The sequence below is a fragment of the Apteryx rowi genome, unplaced genomic scaffold (assembly GCF_003343035.1).
Source record: "Apteryx rowi isolate R43461 unplaced genomic scaffold, aptRow1 scaffold_298, whole genome shotgun sequence".
In the NCBI taxonomy this organism is placed as follows: domain Eukaryota; kingdom Metazoa; phylum Chordata; class Aves; order Apterygiformes; family Apterygidae; genus Apteryx; species Apteryx rowi.
The window spans coordinates 856,861-884,089 of NW_020449396.1; positions in this window are offsets into that span (position 1 = coordinate 856,861).

Genomic DNA, 27,229 nt, shown 5'->3' on the forward strand with positions numbered 1-27,229 from the left:
GGTTTTCAAAACTGGAGATTAAGGCACAAAACCTACTTGTTTGCAGAAGCTGTCTGTTCCCTCACACCGCAAACTCCTCAAGCATCGTCATACATCATACCTAAGTGAAACGTAGGCATTAACAGGAACATCATTTTTCTGGATTTTGTGCAGGACAGGGCACTGAAGAAAGGGCTAATGTGGTTATGCACACCCCAACCTGAGATATGTATAAAATAGTGCATGATTCTAAACCTTTCCATCACAAAATTACCCAAGGTTAATTATTAGCTAATAATAAATTAATCTGGCATTGACCTAACAGTTTGCTAAGGTGTTGGGGTCCTCACGTGACTAAATCTAACTCTGTGTACCAGTAACTGAAATCCTCTATCAAAGAGACGCCTGCTGAGCTCTGTGTGTGCATCATTAACAGCCACGACACCGCAAACAAAATAAAATGGTTCTATCAATAGTGGCAAGGAATCGGGTGTTTCTGCCTGCAGCCTGGCCAAGCAACGTTTTTTTCAACCAGAAGAGTGCAGATTTCACAATATCAGCAAGAAGGTCACCAGCTCTTATTTTGAAGCAGACTGGTTGTTCTGAATCTAAGAACCTGTTACAAAGCATTTCGGTTTTGCCTTTTGAAATGGATATTCATTTGGAAATATCATTGAAATTTTCTTTTTAAACATTAGAAAAGTCTAGTTCAAAAAATAGTATTTCAACATAGGCTTTGGCAAAATACATTTTTTAATCCAAAGTGAGTTGGAAAACATTTGAATATTTATTTCTTGAGGCTTTCTTTTTTTCTGTTCCCTTTTTCTGGAATGGGCAGCCCACCCTCCAAATCCCCGATTTCTTTTTTTCCTCAAGCACTGATCTCTTCTGGATAATTTATCAACATAATCCTGCAGCCATAGATCAGCGATCCCAGTCTTACAGCTAACAGCACGGCAGAGTTGCTGGATGTATCAGGGTGAGCTCCAGCAGCAAAAAACAATTTGAAACTCTTTATCTCTAAGCCTGATCCAAAACAGATCAAAACGAAGGGTAGGACATCTCGCAGTTTAAGCAGGCGCTGGATCAGGTCCTATCCAGGCAGTAGCCCCAAGATGAAACAAAGTGAAATGCATTTTTGTGAGACGGAGGGATTTTGGAGGGAGGAGTGAGAATACAGATTTCAGTTTCCCAGTTCCAAGACAAAATGAAAATAAAAAACAGTGAGGGAGAAAATATTTGAGTTACGGCAGGAAAACATCCTGACAGCTTCCTTTTAATTTAATGYAATTCTATTAGCTTTGATTCCCATTTAATGGTCCTTGAGCCTTGCTACGCCAGCACTTGCAAAGGCCACTGACAGCCTCTTTACGGGGCGTGATGTTGGGGTTCCTCTTTTCACAGAAGCACAGAATCGCTGAGGTTGGAAGAGACCTCTGGAGATCATCTAGTCCAACCCCCCTGCTCAAGCAGGGTCACCTAGAGCACGCTGCCCAGGATCGCGTCCAGGCGGGTTTTGAATATCTCCAGAGAAGGAGACTCCACCACCTCTCTGGGCAACCTGGTCCAGTGCTCTGTCACCCTCACAGCTCACTAATTTTCTTACTCACATGCTCCCACCTAAGCCACGTTTCACTAGCCTCAACTAACCTTTAGTGCTAACTTAAATGCATCGCATTTACACTTGTAAATCATGTACGTAAAAGTGAAAAAAACAACCAAACAAACAACCGAGATCCTAATTCTGACAAGATTTCTGATTAGCCGGAGACTTCTGCACCACTACCTTCTGCCCTACCTGTATTTTGTATGAAAACGGCGCTATAGAGCCTATTTGTAAGCTAATAGTTACAAATACAAGTGTTGGAAAACGTGCATTTCCCCTGCTGAACAAAGAAGTAAGTTTAGGTAAAGCAATCCCATTTTTAAAAGCACGCAATGCAGGGACAGATCTATGGCTGGGGGTCAATCCCATTGATTTTAAGAGAGCTACAGTGCAGTTCACTTTAGCCCACGCTTCTCCCACTTCGCTGGCTCATGATACACTGCTTACTTAGGCTCTAGTAAACTAATTATTGGCTTATCTGTCTTGCAAAGGGAAGGTCCCTATGGATTTCACTGGAAAGATGACAACTGTTTTAAAGAATGCTACTGCTCAGTCCTTTGTACCAAGGCAGTCATTAGACGTTGGAATCTGTGATAAACACACATGGGCTGATGTTTTTCTGATAAAGGTCCATAACAATGCAGCAGAAAAAATGTAGATTTTCTTTTTCTCCCTAGATTTTATCGCATTTTTATTTGTGCATTTATTAAGATCAAATGTATACTGTGCAATATCCTTTAGAAGCTTTTTAACAGCTATTCCATACCATCTGTAAGCCCGTATTCACTTCTCGCTTTGGTGCATCAATGCTTTAACAGTGTTTACCGGACACATTTCAGAGCACAAAAATCCGCTATTCTACTACAAACATTTGTTCTCCTTTTCTGTAAATAAGAGCAGGTTTATAGTTTCCATAACTGAATAAATTGCTGCTGAATCTCAGAAAAAAAAATACTAGCTCAAACTAAATATTTATTTCTTTTGGAAGAAAATAGAGAGACTAGGGTTTGGGTGGGTTTTTTTTTTTTTTTTTTACAATAAGACAGCTTGGAAACAAATGTTTTTTAGCTTTGGGTTTTTAGAAGTCTGACTTGAAAACGTAGCCCCAAAATCTTCCTGCACAAAGCAATTTGGGCTCGCTTTTAAAGTACCATCTTTGAAGGCAGCTGTCAGTAGAACTGGAGAGAGCGCGTACGTTAAAAACCTGCTGAAAACAGTAGTAGGAGAATAAAGGCAAATGCCTCGCTTTTGTGTGCTCCCGGCTTGCCTGTACAGGAGCGTGGAGGGGCGCTAGCTGTCACGGGCACCTCTGCGCGCTGTGATGTGCCGCGCACCTTGCTGCGCTAATGAGGAGCAACGAGCGGGCTCCCGCGTCCCGCTGCATTTTGCTCTCAGCCCGTCTCTTTGCAAGCATCTCTTCTCCTCGCTTCGCAGCGGGGATTTCTTTCTCTCGCAGGGGAGGATGGAGCCAGCTTGGTGGGTGTTTGCCTCTCCGCGGCTTCAGAGGGATATGTCTGAAAGCTGCATGCTGCCCAGAATAATACTAAGCTGCTTAGCCTCTCCGTCTCGGCTCCCCTCTAAATAACAGGAGCTGTAACACAGGGAGGAACACAGATACACCACTGTCTGGAGCCTGGAAAGAGAATGGATACCACAGATATAATAATAATTCCTTGAGCACACTGAACTTCAACAAGTGACGTGTGCCCATCAACAGGGACAGCTCACGCAAGCCTTCTCCTGGGGCTGAACGTTAACTGGACCCAGGTATCTTCAGGAAAATGGCTGGAATCTGTCTTCTGCTCTCATCGCTAAGCTTCAACTTTTCTTTAACATCTGGTTTCAGTAGATGACTGTGAGCGAGACAGTCTTCCAAAATTTTTTATTGAGAAAACACCCAGGGGGGCCACAGAAGGGATCCCATCTGCCTGTCTTAAGCACTTACTCTGAGCCTACACTGCAGGCATGTAATGAGTCAGTTCTCCTAAATCAATTATACAATACAGGCCTTTCGAATGCTTGTAGAGAAGGGAAAAATTAGGAGCAGACAGCGGTACCAGAACCTTCAGCAGCTCCTGGCAGACCGCAGGAGCACTCTGGCTAGGCCCTACAATGACAGCGGCACGCAGTCACGAAGGGGGCTAGCTCAGCGGTTATCTAGCACCTCTCTTCTCCCACTGACCTCAAAGACCTTCTAAACCATCTGCATTTTCTTCTCTGTTTAACTCTGGAGAAGCCGAGCCAGTCACGAGGAACCGACTGACCTCCTGGCTCTTGGCAGCAGAACCCAGCGCATAAATCAGGTCTCCTAGGTCCGAGCCTGGGCTTTATTAACCAGACTACACTAAAAAGCAACTGAAAACATACCTGTATCACGCTGTGACTATGAAGTATCTGACAGAACTCATCTGAGAGGGGAGAGGGAATAAAGTCGTAATCCATTTGGTTCTCATCCTAGCTAGGTGAACCTCTGGCTTTAAAGAGAGGGGGAAACGGGCCACTACTGCCAAAGAGTAACCTACAACTCGCTTGTTCGGAAAGAGCCTCCACTCAGTGCCGTACCACACGAGACGGTGGGGATTGGATAGCCTTGCCTGTAAGGAGTGTTTGGGCATTTGGCACTTCCAACTTTACAGTTTGCCTTTTCAGATTTGAATAAGATCAATAAACGAGCAATTCTGGCCTCCCTGGAAGACACGAGGCCTCTTCTCTACCTCCTCCTCTCGCCCCCTTTTTGAGGAATCTATATTTTACTTTCCTGCCTTTCTGCTTCCTGCTGACTCACGCTGGGAGTAATAAGTGTTTTGTGATCTCTTGCATTTTTCTTCCCTACTCTACTTTCAAAGACTCCAGAACCACAGGAAAAAACACTCCTTCAAAAAAGATCAATCTCACACTTATGCCATATGAACAAGATTTCAAGAGCAGAAGTCCTTCATGATACAAGAAATTGGTGCCCACCTTGCAAACATAAGGTCACGGTCACTCTCTGTGGGATAGTCTTCGCACAGACCTGCCCAGAGGGAAGAGGCCACTTTGGCTGTCTCTCCAAAATGCTGACAGGGAAAAGTGGTAGGCTCTCTTACAGAACAGAGTAAGGATAAAAGAAAGGGTTCAAAGGAAATTAAGCTAAAAGCTACCGAGTTTTATGAAACTCCCTCCCTGAACAAGCACATGAAGCCCAGGAGACCTCAGACAGAGATGCTGTTGTTTTAATAGTCACTTTTCATTTCTCTCTCGCAGGTTTTTCCAGTTGTTTTTTGAATGCTTGTAAACTTTCATCAGCTAGAGCATCCTGCATCAAGCCTTTCCACAGCTGAACATACGGTATGTGAAGAACCACTTCCTTGAGTTGCTTCAAGCCTGCACATGCTGGTTTCTACACTGTCCTTCAGCATTTCTAGTGCTGGAAGAAACACTGAACCACTGTTCTCTACCATCTTCTCTACTGTGAGCTCCTCATTTCACAGCCCTCCAGCACCCTTTGCAGCCCTACAGCCATAGCTTTTCCAGCCTGGAAAGTCCTAAGCTACTTGATCATTCCTTGTGCTGAAACTGTTCTGTATTTTGATTGTCCTTGGTACCTCCTTTGGATCTTCTCCAGACTCACGGTAATATTTTTAAAAAGTAAGGCTGCCGGAAATACACAGTGCTCAAGATGCGGGAGTCACGGACTTACACAGTGGTGTAATAATGACCTCTATCCTGTTGTCTATCCCTTCGTAATCGCTCCTAATATTAGACCTGCTTTTCTGACTGCTGCTCATCACTGAGCCAATGATGTTGCAGAACTATGTGTTTTAATCCTGACATCTTCCTCTTGAAAGGGTAACAGGTAGGCTGCAACCCACTGTTGAGTGCGGAGTTAGGACTGCTCTTTCTCCCATGTGCACCAATTCTTTTTTTCCTACAGTGAATTTCATTTGCCATTTTATCATCTAGTCGCACAGAGCAGTGAAGTCAATGACGTTATCCCCACTCCGTTTACAGGTGAGACACAGAGGAATGAAGACGTGTCCATGTTTTTCAACAGAGCAGGGGGTGGAAGATAGGTCTGCTGTATCCTCACTTTTCCCCCACGTGAAAAAACATGCTCCTTCCAAAGCTGTTTTAATGTGTTTTTCTAAAGCTGGGCTCTTTGAGGGGGTCCACACAACACCATAGCTGGAGAGGGGGAAGGAAGAGGAGGTCCTACCCCCTTTGTAAGGAGGCCAGAACAGCCAAACAAGTCCTGAGTGCCACAAACCGGCAGGGCCCTGAAGATTTAGGCTTGCTCTTTCTTCTGCTGCTAACGGGAGCAGGAGGGAGTGCCTGCTGCATTGCTCAGAGGAAACCTCGGCCAGCTCCCGGCCCCGGCCAGGCTGCTCCGAGCCATCCAGCCGCAAACACACCAGCACCCTGTTACTGCAGCCTGCTCATGCTGAGCTCTGCAGCTGCTGGTGGCCGGGTGCTCCTGCACAGCTTTGCGAAAGGTCATCAACTTTTAATACTGCAATTAATCCCACTGTCTGCCCAGCATCACAGTTTGCACCAAACCCCCTCGCAGCTACAGCGCTGCAAAAGATGTGACAGCATTTGTTGATATAATCGACAGCACTGCAGTGAGGACTCAGGTTTGGGAAGCATATGGGCAATATCCTGCAAATCATTTCCATATATAGCTGTTATTTCAGAGCAGATCTTGTGTATGTGACTGCAGCTTCTGTCATCTCCTTTTCTCTCCTACCTTCTCAAAACTTCCCATCTGTTTGGCTCTCAAATTAACTGGGCGTTTTAGTACAATGGGCAAGCTCCTCCAATCCATTATCATTAAGGGAATTTTGATAACTTATACTTGCTGGCCTGTTTTTAACTCTTGGTTTTCCGCACCTTGTTAAAGGCCTCTACAAAACAACCCTCTATATACCACATGAAGTGAGTACCATGAGATTTCAGGACGCACATGTCTCCATCTGCTACACACATCAAGGAGTAGCACCCTACTGGGGCAGCACAGTCTTGTCTGACCCAAATTAAGCCTGTTCTTGCCAGCTAGCACCACCTCGATGCATGCACCCAGTCCTGCTTGGCTCACTCGGGTATTGAACTCAGCTCTTTCCGACAGTGGCCAAACCCCTCTCAGCACTGTTCCACTTCCACAGGGCAGTATCCACACCATCCTGCCAGAGGGACCCACTGCGCTAAGGCATGTTGATACCCTGTGCCCCAGCATGTCATGTTTAATAAGAACATTAAGTAAAAATCAGACGGTGCTTTGTAAGCTAATGGACCCCCTGCAAGGGTGGGCAAGGGCCTTGCTGGCAACACACTGTTCCTGTCCAGAGCACAGGCCACCAACAGGGCAAAACCTAACGTCTCACTCCATGTCGGCATATTGCACTTTACATCTTCCAGAAAGCAATTTCCTTAAATGACACCCACCTATGACCAATGGGCCCTGAACTGTAGGGCAACTGCAGAGCAGAGAAAAACCACAAGTGTCATACCGCTAGCTTCATGATCACAACCGATTTTCAGAGCTGAGCGAAAGGCTCTCTCCTGCAGAGAAGTTTCTTTTTACTTATATACATGTCTTTTGAAGTTTCGGTCAAAACTATGGATGTTGAATAAATTTCTGGTGAATATAAACAGAAAGACACAAGCAATGAAAGGCCTATATTACTCATATCGGAAATTCACCATCAAGTGCACAGTCCAGCCCAGCACAGACATGAGATTAGCAGGACACACTCCTGTCTGGTGGCAGACACTTCCTGGAGAAGAGACCAAGGCTTGATCAAACACCACTGAAAGCAATCAGAAGAGTCTCAGCAGCTTCTGTGGTCTGGAGTGAAACCCCATTGTGGGCACCTCCTCTGATTTTCAACATGGTTCTAAAACTAGGCTGCTCTCAGACTCGCTCTTCTGGGCAAATGCGTGACTTTCACAATCAGAAGCTCCTGCAAAGGCAGTTCACAGCTGCCCCAAGACTATGAAGTACATCACTGCCTGTCATTTTATCCATGTGCTGTGGGCTTCCTGTTTAGGGAATGCCTCTCCTTCATCTGCTTGGAGTCTGACAGAGGAAGCCCTCGAGATGCCTCCACCAGCACAGGCGCAAGGATTGCTTGCGTCCCCGAGACAGAGCCTAAGGCACAGTCCCCYGCTACTGCGCACGCCGGCCAATCTGCTCGGCTACGTAACACAGCCTAGAGGAGCCACCTACGGCTCCAGACAATAATTAAGTCATTGGTGGCTTGCCCCAGCATTACAGTAATTGATGATTAAAGGCGGCACAGGACACCGCTGAGGCCTGGCACACAATAAGGCTACTCAGTTCCTCTCCTCCAAATTCCCACAATCGAGCAATTTTGTTAAACGCATCATGTTCCAGGATGCTAACTGCTTTGCTGTTTCCTAATCAGCTGGGGCAATTTACACTGTCTCTGGCTGTGTTTCACATCAAACCTCATTTGATTCTCTGCTATGCTGCAATACTGCTAAAGACAACCATCCTTCAAATATGCTTTCTGCACACATCATTCCCCTTCTTTACCATTTTTAGATGAAAAGGGCAACATGCAGCTGTGTGTGCTAATTATGAGCATCCTTATATAGAGCACTCAGAGTCATCCTCTGCTTTGTTTCTCAAACAGTTCCCTTTTCTAATCCCACAGTTGATACAGTAAAAGATTGATAATGACAATGGTATCCCAAAGCTCAGGTTGGAGATGTAAACAGGGACATTTTGTCTTGTCTCATGCAAACAGCACTACACCCAGACAGCTGAGTTGCAGGAATCTCAACGTGAGCTTAACCTAGCACTAGGTTATCGTTCTGCATAAGCAGAGCAGAGATAAGCAACTTGATACTGCTGCGCATCGGCTTATACTGCTACTTTAAAGATCACCAGCTCAGAGTAGATCTTAAATAACAGAGGCCACAGGTGAGAGGCGGAGATCTCCTCCGGTGTGAAACACTGCCTAATTGGAAGCAAAGTGCCTTGCCACGTGTTCCAAGCAAACACATTTGTATCRGCAAGCCTTACCCATAGGCAGATGGCTGGAATTGCACAGTGGGGCTCCTTCTTGCAATCTGCTGCCACGAAGAGTACTTTGAGCCAGATCCAAAACCTCTTCAAGTCAATGGGAGTTTTTTCAATTAACTTCAGCAGAACTTGGGTAGCATCCAGAGAATTAAGTGACCCTGGAGATGTCTTCTGGGCATCTGCTGAGACTCTCCGGGGAGACTTTCCATCTCCTTTGTGTGTTTTTTTTTTTTTTTTTAAAGGCAGTTCTGAAACAGAAAGGATTAGTTTAAGTTTCCAGAACTTCTTAGTTTAGCACTACAGGAAAATCCTGGCCCTGTTGAAGTGAGAGGGAATTTTGCCATTAATGGGAATTTCATTTTATGACTACTATTTCCTCTACCCAGGAAGTTTTGGCAAACTTGTTCTTGCAGCACAAAATGAACAACGCCAAAAACAAGCACCTAACCATTGCTCCCGAGATGCTCCCTACAACTCTGTAGTATCTGGAAACTTTCCATTCTTCCATTTCTTAGGGGCTTAGAGCAGCCCTACCTATGTGATCTATCAACATCAGCCTTCCCGTTCCTCCCACATTTTAATTGCTTTAAGATGTGCCATGATAAAGGGGAAGCCCCAGCAATTTCGCATTAACCTGGCCCACTTCTCGGATGTGAAGTGTAGCTATTCCCCAACTCAATTTTACTTCTGTACAGAGCAGAAAGACATACTAAATACTGTTAAAATCTACAGCACGGCCCATTGACCATAATGCAGCTTCAACAAATTTATATGCAAGGACACGACAAGCAGGCTTAGTGGCTTTATAAATGAAAAACAAAATTAAGCATTATTTTCCCTGGAAGAAATCAGTTCAGATATTCAGGGCCTGATCTGTTTAGGATAGCTGGTAACGAGGTCTACTGGGGATACAGCAAGTAAAAAATTCCTACATTTACTTCAGGTAATTATATAACCTGTCTTTAAAAAAAAAAAAAAAAAAAAAGCCCGGTCATTGGGGAGCCAGAATTAAAACTGTTCCTCAAGGTTATAGTCTACAGAGACAAAACTAAAACCCATTCTCAAGCCCTATACGCTGTCTCCCACAGAGCCCTGCCTGGGGCTACGGGAATTGTATCCACTGAAAAGGCTTCTTCAGGGGCTGAAGACACTGTGGTGGAGAGAGGCTGCACAAGACACGTTAAGGACACAGCTGAGGGAAAGGGGCTGTTTAGAGGACCTCTATCCCACCACCACCTTACAGTCCTCCATAGCTGAGCCTCCTGAATTCTTAAGGCTGAAGAAGTGCAACCAGATGACACTTCCATATATAGCTAAAGAACTACACACTCTTGGTTTTTATGAACACCAAATACAGATATGGTGCTCTCTTCGTTCATCTAGAATATCTAGTTTTGTTTTAATCTGAGAAATTCAATACTGTTCATGTTGGCATTTGAAAAATGAAGCTCTTTGACTTCTTACTAGTCCAAAATCTCTTGCATCAGAAGACCGCTTTTCCTTATTTATGGGTAAAATACTCAGAATCAAAACAAGAGGTTTTGATTTTGGCAAAAATAAAACATTTCCAAATTTCTCCTTGAAAACCTGGATGGAAACACTGTCAATGCCCAGCTGGAGCTGCTGCTACACCTTGCAAGATGGGCAGAGCAGCAGCTCCAGCGAGGCACCGACGTCCAGACGCGGAGTGGGCAGGTGTGCATCAGCCTCCCAGCACCCACGTGGGGCTGAGGCACGCCGGGCACCCCAGGCATCCTGCAGAACATACCTACGTCTCTGTCTAGGCAACCTGGGACTGAGATACACTGATCTTAAGACAGCGAGAAGGAAAAGCTATGATCAAAACAACACTGTAGCTTACCATTAAGAGCATCTCATCAAACGTGGGAGTTGCCATTTGCGAAACGGTCCAGCATCACCTGCAAGAGCAATATGACAAGATCACCGTAGGAACAAGCTACCAAAGGAGATTAGGGGTTCTTCACCCGTTCAAGTCCTTAAAGATGATTCAAGGCTGAATATCCTTCTAAAATACTGGCAGAAGGGCACTGAAGCAGTCAACATTCTGTTTGTAGCCAGCGTCACTGCTATCATAATCCTGGCATGCAAATATCTCTGTGATTTAACAAGTTCCTCAGCAACTACATCCTGACGTTCGTAGGAGCAGGATGATAAACCTAAGGGTCTGACTTTGTAAAGAGTCAAACCGCTAAAAGACGACTCTTCTRGAAGGTAATTTGATCTTTCATTACCTTTTCAAATCAATCTCACCCAATCTTCCAAACTGTATCCTGAGCTATTGAATATATTTCTGCGCTGTAAACACCCGGACAAAGTCAGCGTAAAAATCTTGCCATCAGTTAACTAGCTTGAAGTCTTTCCTATATTTTGTGTTGACTGGGATGATAAATAATTTATTTTCAGAGTACCAGATCTCAGAAATAAATTTCTAAAACAAAACTCCTGCAAAACACAATTATTATTTAACTCATTTTAACAATTCAATAAACGCCATGGAATGACTTCCGTTAGCTATTCTCCTAGCCAAGGTCTACTACATCATTAAATATTATTGAGTTGGGTCTGCCATTTTACTTGAAATTATGTGCCTGGCATTTTAGTCTGGGGCCATAAATGCTGGAAATGTCAGTTATATAAGCATCCATCTTTTTCACTACTGTCTCCCATCAAACATTAATGGTAGGAGCGCTAATCCATTCTACACAGTCCCAGATATCTACATTTGCTAGGAATGGAACTGTAACAGAGCACACTGACAACTCACAGTAAGTAATTACTCTTAGAAATATCTCGGTAAACTCAATTTGCTCCCAGAGGTCTTTTAAATTATATCTCGTTAGAGTGCAATGCTTTTTCAAATGACAAGGTCACACAAAAAAGCAAAACTCTATTTTATCTTTATCAGAGCTTTACTTCCCCCACCATAAAACTGTTATAACACATAATTCCAACCAGATAGAGACGTTGTGTTTTATTGTTAGAATCCAGAAAAGCTATAAAGCAAGCAGAGTTGTTGTTTACAGTCACAATAAATTTGGAATATCATATACCATTCCAGGTGAGGCAAACACTTCTACTAATGCGAGCTGAGTAGAAAGAAGTACTTTTTTTAAAAAAAAACTTCACTAGTAAAATAATTTTCTTTTGAATTTACACTAAAAAAATCCCTCCTCATGCATCAGAAAGGATGAACCTTATATTAATGTAGAAGAACACATACCTTATCTCATCACCCTGCTAAACTGCACTGGTGACTTGATAGCAAGAGGTTATTGAAAAGCAATGTGGGTTATGGAGTTTGATCAACACTTCACCACTCATGGTGGTTGGTATTCTTTAAAAGGCAGCAGGAGCCTTTTGATTTATATACWCATCTCCTGCTCTTTGGTGAAAAGGTTGGAAACGACTCTTTAGGTCTTCACCGAGAGTACTAAAGTAATTGCCATACGATCAAATGGGACAACTAGAAAGACAAGGAATAAGTAACATAATCTCATCTTGGCAGCAGCCATTTTAGAAAAAAAATCTGCATTTTGCGGCTGAGACTCAAAGGGGATAGTCTCAACCAAAAAATCTGACATTAGGAACRGGTCCTTCCCAGAAAGTTTACCTCCTCTGAGCCCCGCCAATGAAAACGGGAGTCTCCCATTCTGACAAGGGATCCTCTCACGTCGCACTTTTGACTCTCCAGCCCTCCTGATAGCCACATTAGTGTTTTGAGATTAGATCTCTAACATCCAAGAGAAAAAAATTGGCCAGAATTAAAAATACAGAATTGCCAGCACAGAATATACAGATTGCAGGTCTCTCGCATCCTTACACTACTTAGAACATAATTTGCATGATCAGTATTCACCCTTCCTTTCTCTTCCCTTTTAAGTTATTACCTGGAAAACAGCATTGACAGAGGTAACATCTCCAAAGGTTGATTTTAGAAAAACATGACCAAGCCATCCTGCTCACAGCCACTCTGTTATTAACTGTATGGCAAGAACTCCTCAGCGATGGCTGGGCCAGTTCAGTGAAAACTCAAATAGGTCAAATCTGTCCCTGATCTGCATCAGATACCTTAATGAATTTAGGTTTATGCCACTGTAGTTTTGGTCCACCCAAAGACGGGGAGCAGCACTGTGTTATTCCAGATGTGGATTTGACTTGAAGCAATGGAGTTGCCCTCATTCATATCAGCTTGGAGTCTGACCGCGCAACTGCAAAGAGCTGAGCTTATTTATATCGCTGCAGAAAACTGGGACAAATGTCTATATTTGTAAAAACATATTCTGAGCTCCCTCTTACTTTAATATAGTATCAAACATTTCAAAAACAACTCATGGTCTGAATTCGCTTCCCCTTTTTTGGTCCAATTCTTCAGTGAATATCTACAAAACCCTCATATATTCGAAGAAAACTAGGACTGGTTCACAGAGGAGTTAAATAAATAGACATAATTGGAAATTAGATTCATGTCTTCCTGAGGAAATATGACTCATGTTTAAATTTATTGAAATTTGTCACTGAGCTTTGACTTTTAATGCAAGGAAGAGTTTTGTTTTGTCTCCCCCCAAACCAAACCAGAACATTTCAAGGCCCAGATGAAAGCGATATACTCACGTGTTGCAAAACAAATTTTGCTGAGGAAAGCAAATCCTTGGATCAAAACCCCCATTTTCAGTAGGAAAGCATTAGGATGGAAAATTATCAGCCAGCTCTACCAAACACCTGTATTCCTTCATTCTGGTACTTCTACCTTGCTGATAACACTGATAACACAGCGAGTCCCGCTGATTTCCCAGAGCTAAACGGTGCCTCTGCTTTCCAAGATGAAGGGGAAAGGTAAGTAATTCACCACTGCCTGAATATATCCAAACAGAAAGAACATTTCTAATGCTTCTAAAACTCTTCAGTCTTCCAGACACATAATTTCTATCTCTACAGGCTGTAAATTGAACTCAGATATTGAAGAAGAAGAAAAAAAAAAGGTGGGGGGATGTTTCAGCTTGCTTGGTTTTTTTTTTTTTTTTTAGCTGAGTTTCTACCTGGCAGAAGACATTATCCAGAGATCTTGTCAGGATGTTCTCCGTCTCTGAAAGTCTTTAAATCAAGACTGAATACATACTTTAAAAACTATAAGTCAGCTCAGCYGCAGGTTGTTAGGCTTGGTGCTGGACTCAGCGGGTAATGTCTATAGCCTGCAGGTCACTTCAGAGGATCATCACATCTGCCTAAAAAACCTACAAATCTACACAACGAGCAACAGACTGTAATCAACCTTTGGCTGCCCTTCCTCGTTCTCCTAGTTGTATTTTTTTTACTGCAATCTTACACAGAGACAAAAATTAAAAACGTAACCGCGAGCCTGAAATCAAATCAATTTGCTTGAGGGCAAATGAAACAGAGCAAATGATTGAAGCGTCTTTTTTTCCCCCCCTTCCCTTTTTCGTTACCCCTATTCTTTTCAACGTTTAGATCCCTCTTGCAGCTTCTCAGAGCTGCCGGCAAAGCGAAACGAGCAGTTCAACACCCAGCGCTGCTGCGGGTGGCTCGGCTCGGCTGTCACTCCTCATTTCTCACTTGCGGCATCACTCAGCTCTCACGTGTCCCTGCAAGAACAAGTCTTTTAACAGCGCRTTTTGCCCTCCTCTGATGGTTCTCAACATGGCAATATCCGCTAAGCTTTCACCAGTCTCCAGGGGGATGAGAAGGTTTGTGGTGTGCGGGCAACAGCCGAACCCAGCGATCCTCTCGGGCTGTGGTTTGGACTGTAGCTTGTATTCCCATAGTGCATGGAGAGAGTCCACAAGCAACTGTTACCCTTCTCCGTCAGCGGAACAAGTTGATGCCTCCATGATCGTGGGGTCCAGGAAACCTGGGGACTAGGAAAAACAGTGATGTGGTTACTGCTCCACCGATCTCCCCCTCGCCAGTGCTTGGGAGCGGCAGCAGTGGACAGCGAGCAGCCACGCGGCCGCTCTTGAACAACCGGCACGCGCAGATGCACAAAATACAGAGAAGAGCCATTAACTCCGGCAAGGCTGAATCCAGATTTACACCAGCGTTGCTGAAACCGGATGCCGGCCCATAAGTCCCTATAAACGAATTTGAACCTGTGCCACTTGGCGTTCTGGTGACAATCTCTTCTGTAACTAAGAAGGAGCTATCATCACTTTAATGCCCAATATCACCCACAAAAGACCATAAACTTTTAACACGATGATAAAGCCAGGCTTTAGCCTTTTAAATAATCTGCATCTCGACTAACTGTCCATTCGACTTCTTCCTTGCCAGTTATACTGAGGGGTTGTAAACAAAGAGGAATGAGAACAGCCATTAAATTAAAGTGCAGGCAACGGAAAAGGTCAAAGTGGCATGCTTTATTATGGCCTGTCACTGAATATACGGCACGTTACAACTCATATATCGGTCTTTCGAGAAAACAGAAACAATCTCCAAAGTGTACGAGAAATCAATCAACCCGAATCGACTCTACTAAAAAGGACTGGAAGGGGTGCATCTAGAGAGGACTGTGGCTATCAAGACACAGGTCCGCACCTCCTCCTTGCTGCCTTCGCGGCGCCATCAGCGGCAGGTCGCCTACTTCTTTCGTAAGCGGACCGCAGTACATCAGCATCGAGGCACAGATCCGCGGTACTAACTGCATCTGCCGTTATTAACGGTCTTATTGCATTCAGTCTTGCTCAGCGGAGGAAAATATGGTAAGGCAAAAGGACGTACGCGCTCCAACGGGATCTCTTGAACGTTGAGCGCTTTCTGGGCTGTGCGTCTCCGCAGCACCTAGCATGCCTAGCACCAATCATTGCAAAACGCATTGAGYCAGGTCCCAAAATACACCGCACGGGGCGCTTTCAGCTCCTTAACTTTGTTAAAAATGACTGCTCACTTACGGAGAGCAGCGTGCCTGCTTTCAGCCCTTCGGAGCGCAGCTGCTGAAGGACGTGCCCCTATAATCCCATGAGCCAATCGTTAGGAACGTGGCTGGTCCAACGAAGGCTCCTTCCGGGAGCTGGCTTCATTTCGAGCACGATTGCGTGTGCAGATTAAGTAGAGAAGAGGAATCAGAGGGAGCTGACAGTTTTGAAACATGTTATTTGCGATCAAGTCCACCAAACGCTAATGAGACATGATGTCTTGCCTGCAGCACACCCTGATATATTTTCTGTCACATAATTATATGCTATTGTGGCAGAACATATTTTCACAATGATTTCCTTTCCATCTATCTATCTATCATGGGGGAGAGGACCGACAATTTACAAAAATCTGTCTTTAAACGATGCTAAAAGACGAGCAGTGTCTGTCTGGTCTTACCATTTCTCTTACAACTTGACTAAATACTTAAGCTTGCTGATTCAGAATAAATATCTTTTCTTCTCCTTTAGCTTAAAGGAGGATATGGGAGTTTTTTCACAGCTGCCGGATTAATTGGCACCATAATTTTCTTTTCTCGCAGAGCCAAAAGCTATTGTACTCCCGCGCTGTAACCGCAGTCCTGAGATCATAAAATGGCACCTCTCCGGGGGTTCAAAAGTGTGAAATGGCCAGAGAAACGCCTGCCACCGGTGTAGCAAACGGGCAGTGGCTGCATCTCACCCCTCTTCCGAGAGGACGGAGGGGAACTCCTCAGGCGCACGTGCTACCACCGCGTCCCTCCCTTCCCTGGGAGGGAAAAGTCACAAGCGGCTCTCCTTTCGCTGTTGAGTACACTTTGTCATGCTTTGGTCAGCTGCAGAGAAAATTTGTACCCAATTCTAGTCCCCAGAATGGTTTCTCTTCGCTGTTGTTGTTACAGATAATAAAATACCATTCTACAACACTGAGCCTTACCAAAACCAAACTCATGCTCTTGTCTCAAGCCTAAATGCTTCGAGGGTTCAACTCGGGAGAAAAACTGTCCATGGGAACATGATCCGAACCTTAATGAGATGCATCAGAAAGACAGACCAGCTCACAGGGACTTGGGGTTGAGAAAATAAGTCCTACAAAATCCCGTAAGAAGCCGAGCAGAGTTTCCTGTACTCCCATCTCATATATATTGACTACAGGCTTTTCCAGCCCGGGTTGTATCAGCACCCTGTTGGCCCTGCTATTATCCTCAGAAGCACATCCAGGTGGGAAATACATCTATGAAGCTGGAATGCATCTTCTGCAGGCTTTCACAGGTCCCAAGGACCCTGTAAACTCCTGCTCCTCAGCCCCTACCTCCACGTTATGTTTCCTCAAACACCAGTACTATAGCTCCCAGAATTCATGTGCCTTTTTACATACCACACTCGACACACAACAGAGCCAGACACACAGTCCAGGAATAGCAAGCCCAATGACATTTGGCAGGGGAAAGCTCCTCAAAGCCATTTTTGGTACCCTTATCTTAYGAGAACTTGTTCACGTAATCCTTAACTAAGCACAGATGGTATAAACGATTCATGACAAACTCAGGCTACTACATGCTGTGTGGTTCTGTAACCTATTAGCGCACATATTGCAGTGCTGTTAAAAACCCCACGTACATAACCTTGCATTGTCAAGAACGGAAGTAAAAGGCTTTGAACGGATTTAACCAAAGATATCTAACATGTTCTCAGCACTGAGCTTCTCTACCTAGTTTCTAACAACTGGACGTTGCACTGGACCTTTTTACTATTAAACACGGATAACTTTGGCTGGGGTCCATGACCCTGTTCATGGAGATTACAGTGAGTAAGTCAGAGCCAGTGTCTGTTATGATATGTTTTCTGCTTTTATTTTGAATTCTGCACAGCAGGTAACAAGGTGATGGACATTGGTGATTATCTTAAGTAAGCGATAAATCAACAGCTTCCACTGGGTAAACTGCAAAACAAATTGTGCTCAGCTCTTTCCCCACTTCTTTATGACCTAAAAAATTGCTTTGATTCCCCCACATTTAGAAAAAAAACATAAATAAATCAGCTCATGACCTCTATTCCTTTTGCACGGGGATTGGCAGGAGATCATGGAAGGCTGCAAACCATGAGGTTACAGAAAATCTGATGGGAAGTTCTCCCAGCCTTAACTGGGTGGAATATGGATTCTATTCTATCCCAGCAATTAAAGCTTTGACTTCATCCCCTGGAAATTCTTCAGTTTGCTTTTTTCAGAGATTTGCAAAAGTCTTGCGGCACAGAGAGTTACCTTCCTCTGGCTGAGTAGATTATCACGGAGACCGCTAGAAAGGGACACAACTTTGAGCAGCGCTTCCTACAGAACTTTTCACTCGGCTCCTGTTGAGCTTCTTGTCAGCCTATGACTCATCTTCTTTTCCTGCTCATTAAAACTGCCATCCTTATAACTGAAAATGCTAGGAAAGGCTTTGGTCTAATCAAAGTAAATCCCCTTTTCAATTTGCATAGGGAGTTTTTGCAGAGAACAGAGCTAGGAGGACGTGGCTGGAGAAAAAGAAGAGAGAACGTGTTTCCAGTGGCTCCCAGGAAGCTATCCCATTTTTACCCATATCTCATCGCCCGTTGCAAAAATCCCCCACGCAGCTTACACTTGAAGCAGCCTGGGCAGCTGAAGAAACTCCTCGCCTGGACCATGCTGCGTATACCTACCGTCGGCACAGCGCAGCGACATTGCCAACATATCCCCGCTCGCCATCGGGCCAGACGGGACCTGGGGCAGAGTGGAGGCTGGCTCACCGCTGGCTAAATTTTTTTCTGTGCTGGCTGTGAACTAAATATACAGGTATCGTGAAGAACAGCCGTTGTTTGCATAACCGTTTTGCATTTGCGGCTTCCCTGGGGCTCTCCAGGTATCCCTAGGAGAGATGAGAGCACGCTGCATCTGCTGCCGACCGGGGAGGCGTCACTGGACCCAACACAAACTGAGCACCCAGGATTACAAGGATGCCAAACTCTACACACTCTGCTAATAGTTTGTGTGAAATGGCCAAAGCTCCTCAAAGGAAAATGGGGGGGGGGGGGAAAAATCTATGCTGAACATCTAATTTGCACTGCCTGTAGTCACTGACGATTCGGAAGGGCGCAGGGTACCTACATTCAGCCAGCCCAAACTGGCAGATTAGAAACAAAAGATGGATTTTAAACCTACTTAAATCCTGCCAGCCGGCAGGTAGATTTGAAGACTTTCTTTAAAAACACCTTTTTTTCACTGCGGAGCAGTTTGAACTCCAGCCACGAATGCTGTGCTAGGTAGTTTTCAGCACACAGGAGGGCTGAGAGGGACATTTGCAGGGGATTTCATCTCCCTGCCCTTCGGAGGGCCGAGCCTATGGGCTGGCGGCTATAGCAGGGCAGCAGGAAAACATTTTGGTGCTTCTCAGACTTTTTTCTTTCTTTCTTTCTTTTTTTTTTTTACGTTAGCTTACACATCTTCTCTCTACTTATAGTTCTGTTTTTATTTCTTAAGATTTTTTGGATTCCAGAGTCAGCAGCRGTCAGTGGCAGAGCTATCCAGGAGGGGGCAATTCTGTTCTGGTGTAGCTTTCTCATTTTCTTCTGGTCCTCAGAAGAGAAGAACCAGCCTCAAAAATGATTCTGCAAAATCAGAATCAGTCCAAAATGTCTCTTTCTAGATCAAACACCACTTCCTCATTCCAGATGGGAAATGCAAATAGTCTAAYGGGAGTCCTTCATATCAAGACCTGGCTTYATCTGAACCATTTCAGGTCAGGCTAGTTTGAATGAGGCCCATGCGATCACTATGCAAAGCACAAGGAACCAGYGCACATGACTATGGGGAGAAAAGTGTGTGATAAAAACTTAAKGAAAACCAAAACCTGTCCACAAAACATTTCTGCTTTAACAAAGGAGTCTGTTTAGACAAAACTCTCTATCATCAGAAGAACATCTGACTGAGTCGCGGCAGCAAAGCTGCTGTGTTTCTCATCACCTGAGATGTTCCCCTCCTGGAAAGCACATCTGCTGAGATAAAGGGATAATTCTGATGTGTTGGTATTTCRCAACAAAGACATATGGGAAATTTTTCCATTAAAACTGCTGAGGCAAAGYGGGCTTTTGATTAAATAGGAAAAAGCTCAAATTTTCACTGAAAAAAACAAATGCCCCACACTAAAAATCCCTCTAGGACTTTACTACTGCAGTGCTTCAGAAGAAACTGAARTCCCTTTTCCTCTGCTCCCCCACTCTCCCCTCTCATCCAAGGAGCCTGGTCAATCTGTCCATCGTGCACCATGGGCAAGGATTGCAGAGGAGAGCTGCCACTGCTCTCCAAGGGATAACCATTAGTTGCTAATCACTCAAAAGGAAGCACAGATGGGTTTCCAGCATAAAGAAAGAGGAATGTAGGACTTGAGGATGTTAAAAACAGACACGAGGTTTTACCAGCTCATGTATACTAGCATCACTCTGAACTCATTCCTCTCTCACCCCATCTCCAGGCACTCAAAAGTGGTTGGAGTGGAGATCAGTGGAAATAAGGTTTTTTTGTTTTGTTTTGTTTTTTAACTTTACAGGCCTACGGATGAGCACCCACACTCCCACTTTCGTAAATCAATGCACGTGCAATTGAGAACACTTTAACCACCAGAACTGACCACAGATCATGGTGTACAACGGTTACCTCCAAGCCACGATGCTCTGCRGTTAAGATGCTGGGTGTGGGGCTGGCTGGGGAGGTGGAAGCCCAAGGGCAATACCAGTGTTCCCCACTAAGCACCCACTAAGCCCCAGCAGTAAATCCCATTAGTCTGTGCAACATGCTGAATCACGGCCAAATCCAAATGGACCTCACGGCTGATTCAAACTGCAGGGTCCTTCAGAGTCGCTGGGACAAACCCACCATGTGCTGATTATCTTTTGCTGCTAATGTTCTCCTTCACCCTTATTTTGGAAAGGCTGAAGAAGCAGTTAACTCCACTAGCTTTTTTCCTTACTGATGGATGCTTTTTACCCGCAGATCACTACYTGAACTTCCTGTCATGCACGGCCCTCACTTTTTTTCATGCTCCTGCCACATTAGCTYTCCCACAAAGCACGCAAAGCTGGAATGCGATTTCCGTCCTGGAGGTCCAATCCCTGTGAGATGCCCCTCACAGCAACCACAAGCTTGAGTCCAAGGAGCTTCACATCAACGACAGGCACACCTCCGCCAGCACTTTCGGAGGGGGCAATTCTCCACCTGATGATCCATCCCAGCACGGGGACAAGGCACAAACACCTCCCTGGCCCACTGAACACAGGCCAGACCGTCAGCTGCCAACCTGGGCAAAAAGTCAAGAGCCTCTCTGCCTCTGCCACCCCTGGCAGCTGGGTCTGTACTCAACACCAATCTTTTTGGCACTCTCCAGCTCACTGCTTTCCCAAACTAGGAAGGGTAGACGCCTTAAAAAAGATCTAAGCAAATTATTTTAGGGAAAAAAAAAGAGAGAGAGAGATTGATTCATGTTTGAATCAGACTTTGGGGACAGGTTTGAGGTTAATTCTTTTGTTATCCAAATGGGCTCTTCCATCCTTCAATACAACCTGCAAAAATACCTCTGCTCGGCATTTTCTGACAGCTCCTGGCTTTATCTTCACCAGCTGCTGAGTTGCTCTGGACATACATAGCCTGTTCCCCACTGAGAAACTCAGCTTTAACCAAGAAAAAAAAAAAAGGAGGATACAGGAAAACAGACAAGTGAAACAATGATGATCTCAGGCCTTTTTCTCCCCCAGCCCCTGGTGCAACATCAGCCCATTCTGAGAAAGTAGCTCTSAAACACAAAGCAGGGAGCCGGAGAAAAGTAGCAAGTCTACCATTAACTGTCTCATAACTGGTTTATTTACAGTTTTTCTAAGCCCCTTCAGTGCTACCAGCATCTCACCGACACAAGCCAGTCCCACACGTGCAGGTTGGTAACTATTTGTCCGTGCGCTGGCAGCAAGCATAGGGAATCAAGGTCGTGCAACCAGAGTGAGACTTCTTGCGTCATGGCATCCCCTTAAATTTGCCCTGCGAAACCTAAAGGCAGCATTTTGTCGGGAGAAGAGACGTGGAAACCAAACTGCGTTCTCTCCCTGCATATCTGCCCTTGGCCGCACCAATTACGTCGTCTCCTCCAGCCTCAGTTTCCCTGATGCCGGAGAAAAACCTAATTCCTTGGCAAACCACAGGAGAATGGCTCCAAATATTTGAAAAATCCAACTTCGCAACACTGTCAAGGGTCCAGGTGGTCGCAACGACGGGCACGGGCGTTTGGGGGGTTACGGAAGCCTAAGCGGGGCGCGGGGGTAGGAATTAAGCTGCATCTAGCAGTGGGTTCCCTCTTAGGCAGGACTGAGCCGAGTCCAGCAAAATGAGGCTGCGTATGACTGAAGTATTTAGACTGATAAATGTGAATATCTGTGGCATATAAAGGAGTAATTTGTGTGAAGGGAAATTGCATTATGCTTATTCAAAGCAGAATTTATTTCTTCCCTTTCTTATTAAGAAACTCATTTCAAAAATCCCAGCCTCAGGTCAGGGTTATACTTATAGGGCTGATTTCGTATCTGACAGTGCAGAATTCAAAATTTCTACAAAATTCCTTGCAGTAGTCAGTCACCAGCATAAGTCCCCTATTTGGGCCAAGAATTTCCTATTTTTCATTTAATTAAAAAATGGCTTGAGGGCACGTAAGGCTTAAATTACTTGCATAGAGAAAAATGCTTCTCTAAGAAACCTATTAGGAGATACGGCTTGAGAGCAACAGAAGCCCTTCAGAATAAACAGAAGTTTAATTTTTTTTTTTAAGTAACGGAGAGGAGGGGAGATAGTCTGGCGAGTTTTGTTCAGCTCATTTTGGGCTGCCGCTTTCTGCCCTGAAGCCGTATTTGAGTCAGACCAAAAGGGGGACGAGTCAGCGCGACGGTGGCAGGAACTCGTTCACGTGCGGATCCCCAGGAACGCGGGTTCATTTAAAATGGGCAAACGTCGGATCCGAGCCAGGCRCAAAAATCCGACCCCACGATCGCTACAGCAGTTCAGCTTGCACGGGGGCTGGCAATTTTACGGCATATGTGCGCAACGCTCTTAAGGCAGGTGCCAACGGCGCTGCGACCGGCGCACGTACTTCTAGTGAACTTGCAGCCTGTCTACCGAGAGAGGTTGGCCAATGCACACTGCTCCTCGGCTCGGGCAATACCTAGTCCTACCTGGGCAGGAGCTGGCACACATGCTGTTCACCAGCCTCTTCTGGGGAAGCGTTACGAATATAGTACACTGCACTATCCGCCCCCCCTCCTAGTTGCCTTCGATAACCCCTATTTCCACCTAAAATGGTGCAGATTCCTCCTGGACCGTGGTAACAGAGTTCTCTGGTAACAACTTAGGAAAAAAAAAAAAAACATAAATGCCCGATTAGATTCAGAATTCCCTCTCCTTGGAAAGGCTATGACCACATAATAGTGTTACACTGTATTTTGGCTTAAAAGCAAAGCCTTAAATTAGACAGCAGACCGTATCATTGCAGTGACCAGTCACAGGGCTTAGATGACTGTGAATTTGATGCAAAAATACGGATGGGCTTATTTAAATACTAACAAGCTGTCGTCTTGGCCGAGCTGCAGAATGACTGAAACAAAAGYACAAGCTTTCAAAGGGCTCTCAAAGCGCAGCCGTGACTTTGGAGCTGTTCTTCTAAGACCGGCTTGCCCAAAGCAAGGGGGACGGACTAACCTGACCCCAGCGAGGGTGAGGAGAAGCAGCGTTTCATGCAGAACGAGGCATTTCTTCCTCATCGCCGGGACAGGGAATCGCTTCCTTCCCTTGCTGCTTTCTGAGGACTTTCGCGGCCCTGCGGCCAGCGTCCTCTGCAGTTCTCTGCCCGGGGCATCTTCTCTGGGCAGAGGTGAGGACCAGAGAGCAGGTTTCACTCTCTGAAGTCCTGACCCGTGGTTTGCTAAGGGGCATGAAGAAATCCACTACAGAGAACAGAAGGCAAGACGAAAGGGAAGCTTAATTTTGCGTTGAAAACTGCTACACTCACTTATGCTTTACATCTTGGGAAGCTAATGGATTAGAGCAGGATTTTTCAGGCCTGCAAACACGTGATCCTCTTTCGGCTTATCTGATTGCACGCGATCCTCTGAGTCGGCAGCAGCCACGTCCCTCCCGGCCGGGAGGGCAGGCCAGGACTGCTAGTGGCAAGCATCTGCTCCCCATCCCCAGCCTGGTGGAACTGAGCAAGAACCAGTGCTTGGAGATGGTGAGCAGCACGCGAGCCAGCCCAGGCCTAGACAGGCTGGGATTACAGTCAGGTCCCCGAACAGCGCAACCATATCTGCCAGCTTGGGCAAATGGAGCCACTGCTGGCGACAGCATYGCAAATCCAGCAGGCATCGCCCCCAACAAAACAAACTTGGCTTCAGTAGGCGAACACAAATCTCAGGGCAAGAAACAGTCCGCAACAGAGACAAGCCTTCTTGTGGCCCCACCAGGACTTGCATCCTTTGGCCAACCCTGCACAATTTACACAGGAGCTGAGCACAAGGGAAGTAGCCTGTGAGAAGGAGAAGTCCCAGGCTAGGTTCAAGATTGGCTGCCTGTGCCCTTACAAGTGCTCCGAAAGTCAGGGAGTGCATCTTATCCAGGAGGTGACAGCATGAAGATACATGAGGAGAACCTCTAAAACCAGCTTGCAGATGAAACTGCCACTGCTCTAGCCCACAGGCAGTGATTTATGCTGACACGTGAACTTCATACCGAAAGAGAGCAGTTGCACCACAAGCTCTGTTCAAAGGCAAGAAGCTCTCTCCTCTTAGCTAGCAGTTACCAGCTCTGATTTTACCCGGATGACCTTAACATGCACCAGCATACCAAAAATAACACAGATCTGACCTGGCAAGTTTGATCTCATGACTGCTGAAGTTGGCTTCTCACTCCACACCTCCTGTTGCTAACAACCTCCAGGATACTGAGGGCATTTTCAATGACTCCAAGAAGCCTTCTCCGTCAATAAAAATAAAAATAAAAAATTGTAAGTGAGACCTAGGAATCCTACTATGCGTTGAAATTTATTTTATTCATTTACTTTTTAACTACAGGCCCTTTAGCCATCTTGCGGACTCTGCGGAGAGGGTAAGCGTTGCCCCTTCCAGACAGGTATCATGCTATCTCTCCAGCTTTAGGTACAGCTGCCAAACCTCGCCTCTTTTAAGGCCTTAAAACCCCTGTGGAGTGGAAAGGAGCCCAAGCCCACCTCTGAAAGCACACTGTGTAGTCCCTTGTCCACGGTGAGGCAGAAAACTTGCCGCCAGCCACCAGTTTCTGACAGTTTGGGCAAGGTAATAGAGCCCCACGGTGCACAACTGCTCCGACAGAGGAGGAAGAGAAATATATTCTGCTGGCCTGATTAGGAGATGGAGGGAAGGTAACGCTGCCCTGTGTTCCCGCTTGTTTAAAAGAGCGGAGGCTGGAGCGTTTAATGCAGAGTTTCGCTAGAAGAGATAAAAAGTGAYGGGGACATAATAAATATAACACCTTCTGCCGGGGTTGCCTGGGATACAGCATCGAGGGGAGACGGGCGGGGGGTGTTAAGTACGAACCGGTCCCAATTCTCACAGCAATCATTGCCACCAGAGTGCCTTCGCGTTGGGCCGTTTTCCATCTCGTTACAAGCTTTGTCGCCAGAAGGAGGTTATTGGACGGGAGAGGCTTTTYCGCATCGGCTTTAGCAGCACCGCCGCCACTGCCGCGATCTTTTCAATATTCAGTAATTGATCGGTTTGCCATTCCAATTTCCCCTTGCTGACGGCCGCCCTGACCCGCGGCCGGCCAGGCAATTGAAGCAGATGAAGGACCGCTGGCAAATCCGCGCGTTACGGCATGCTGCTTCGCCCCGGCGATCAAGGACCGGGGGTTACGTCTTGCAGGGGGTGCAAATGGATGTAGTTCCAGTTAAGCCCGCGGGGTTCGCCCCCGCTCCGGACCTCGACCAAGCAAGGCCTGTTCTGCAGTCTGTAAAACACACCATGGCTCCCAGCAAATGCAAAAGCAGCTCACTTTCCATGAACAGAAGCAGAACCCAAGCGTCTTCTCATAAATAAATAAATAAATTCTGTCTAAAAATCGCAAATAATGAAGAGGAAAACCTGCAAGATTTAAACACTTAAAAGTAGTTCTTAAATCAGCCTTTAGCGGAGGCAGGGCTCCGACTCTGTTCTTGGCACTGGCAAGACCACTCCTTGGCAAAGCACAAAATCGCTAAGCAAATTGCTTAAAGCCTGTCCCAAACTTAACGGTGTCTTTCCGTCCACTTCGCTGGGCCTTGCAGTAGCTCTTTGCTCCACAACCGAATTTTGCTGTTATAAAAAGGGGAGTAATATATATTCTCCCTCTTACTTACTTACATGATGAATTTTTAGGGTAGGGGTTCCAAACGCTGTACGTTTAACGCTTACGATGGGCAAGCTGGATCAAAACAACCATTACCGGTGGCAGAAGCTGTTAAGATGGGTCAGCTGGCTGAAAGAACAGGTGAGAAACCCCCGCCGGAGCAAAAAGCATCTCCTTCCRTGTTATACAGCATCTAATGCATGGAAAACCTGGGCTGACCATCCCATTAGGGAGCTAATAACCCTTCGGCCTGCTGAAATACGAGTTTCTCCTTGCAAGAACTAACGCTGACTGAGCACGTGAACCGCACTGCCCCTCGCGCTCGTTCTGGCCCCCTACGTCCCGAGCAGCACGGCGGCATCAGCATCCCGCAGAGGAAGCTCTGCCCAAACACGCTTGCCCAGCAAGGGCTGCTGGACGGCGCGTCGCTCGCCCAAATTGCCATGCCGGGCCCCACGCGCTTTGGCGGGGTCGGAGGCTGCACTCCGGCGCCGCTCCACGTTGCAATTACCAGGCAGCTCATAAAGCCTGTATGGGAATTTGTAAGGAAATCGTCATTCGGGGAGAAGAAAGCACCGCTGCGAGCGAGGYGCTTGCTGCACCGATTGCATCGGAAACGGAGGCAGCGCAGCGCAGGTCAGCACGCGGCCTTACTTTTTCCACTCTGCAGAGCGGTGTTTTCCGTTTGCAGCCCGACAGCGGGGAACTAAAAGGGTTACGCCGCGTCTACGTGCGATGTGCTTTCTGCCGCATGGGATAAAGAACAAGTGCTCAGGAAATCACAATATCTTTGAACTCTCCCGATCAATCTGATTGAACTACATACCTCATTTTAAGTTTACAATACGCTTCTTGACATCAAAGGAGGGGAAAAAAGACAGCGTGTTTTTTAAATCGGGCTGATTAGAAGCACTGCGGTGACATCTCTTCTACAGAGTTTCAATAATTCAGTGATTTTCTTTTAAATTGCAGTATTTTGTATATTTTAATCTCTTGTTTTATTTGGCTGCCTTTGAATTCGTTTCCAGGGAGCTCTTGTGTTAGAATCCTGGCATTAATTTTTTGTCAGGTTGGTATTTCAGCTTTTTAATGCTCCTAAGGATTCTGAACAGGGAACAACTTAGTTCCGCATTAGTAGAATAAATTGATTGAAGGTAATTCAACAAACAATCACCAAAAAAAAACACCTTGTACCAATCTCATTTATTATGTATCTCTTTTTCTTACCCAGGAGTTGATTTCAAGAGCATTATCTTGATTCATAAACTGCTCTTATCGCTTGAATA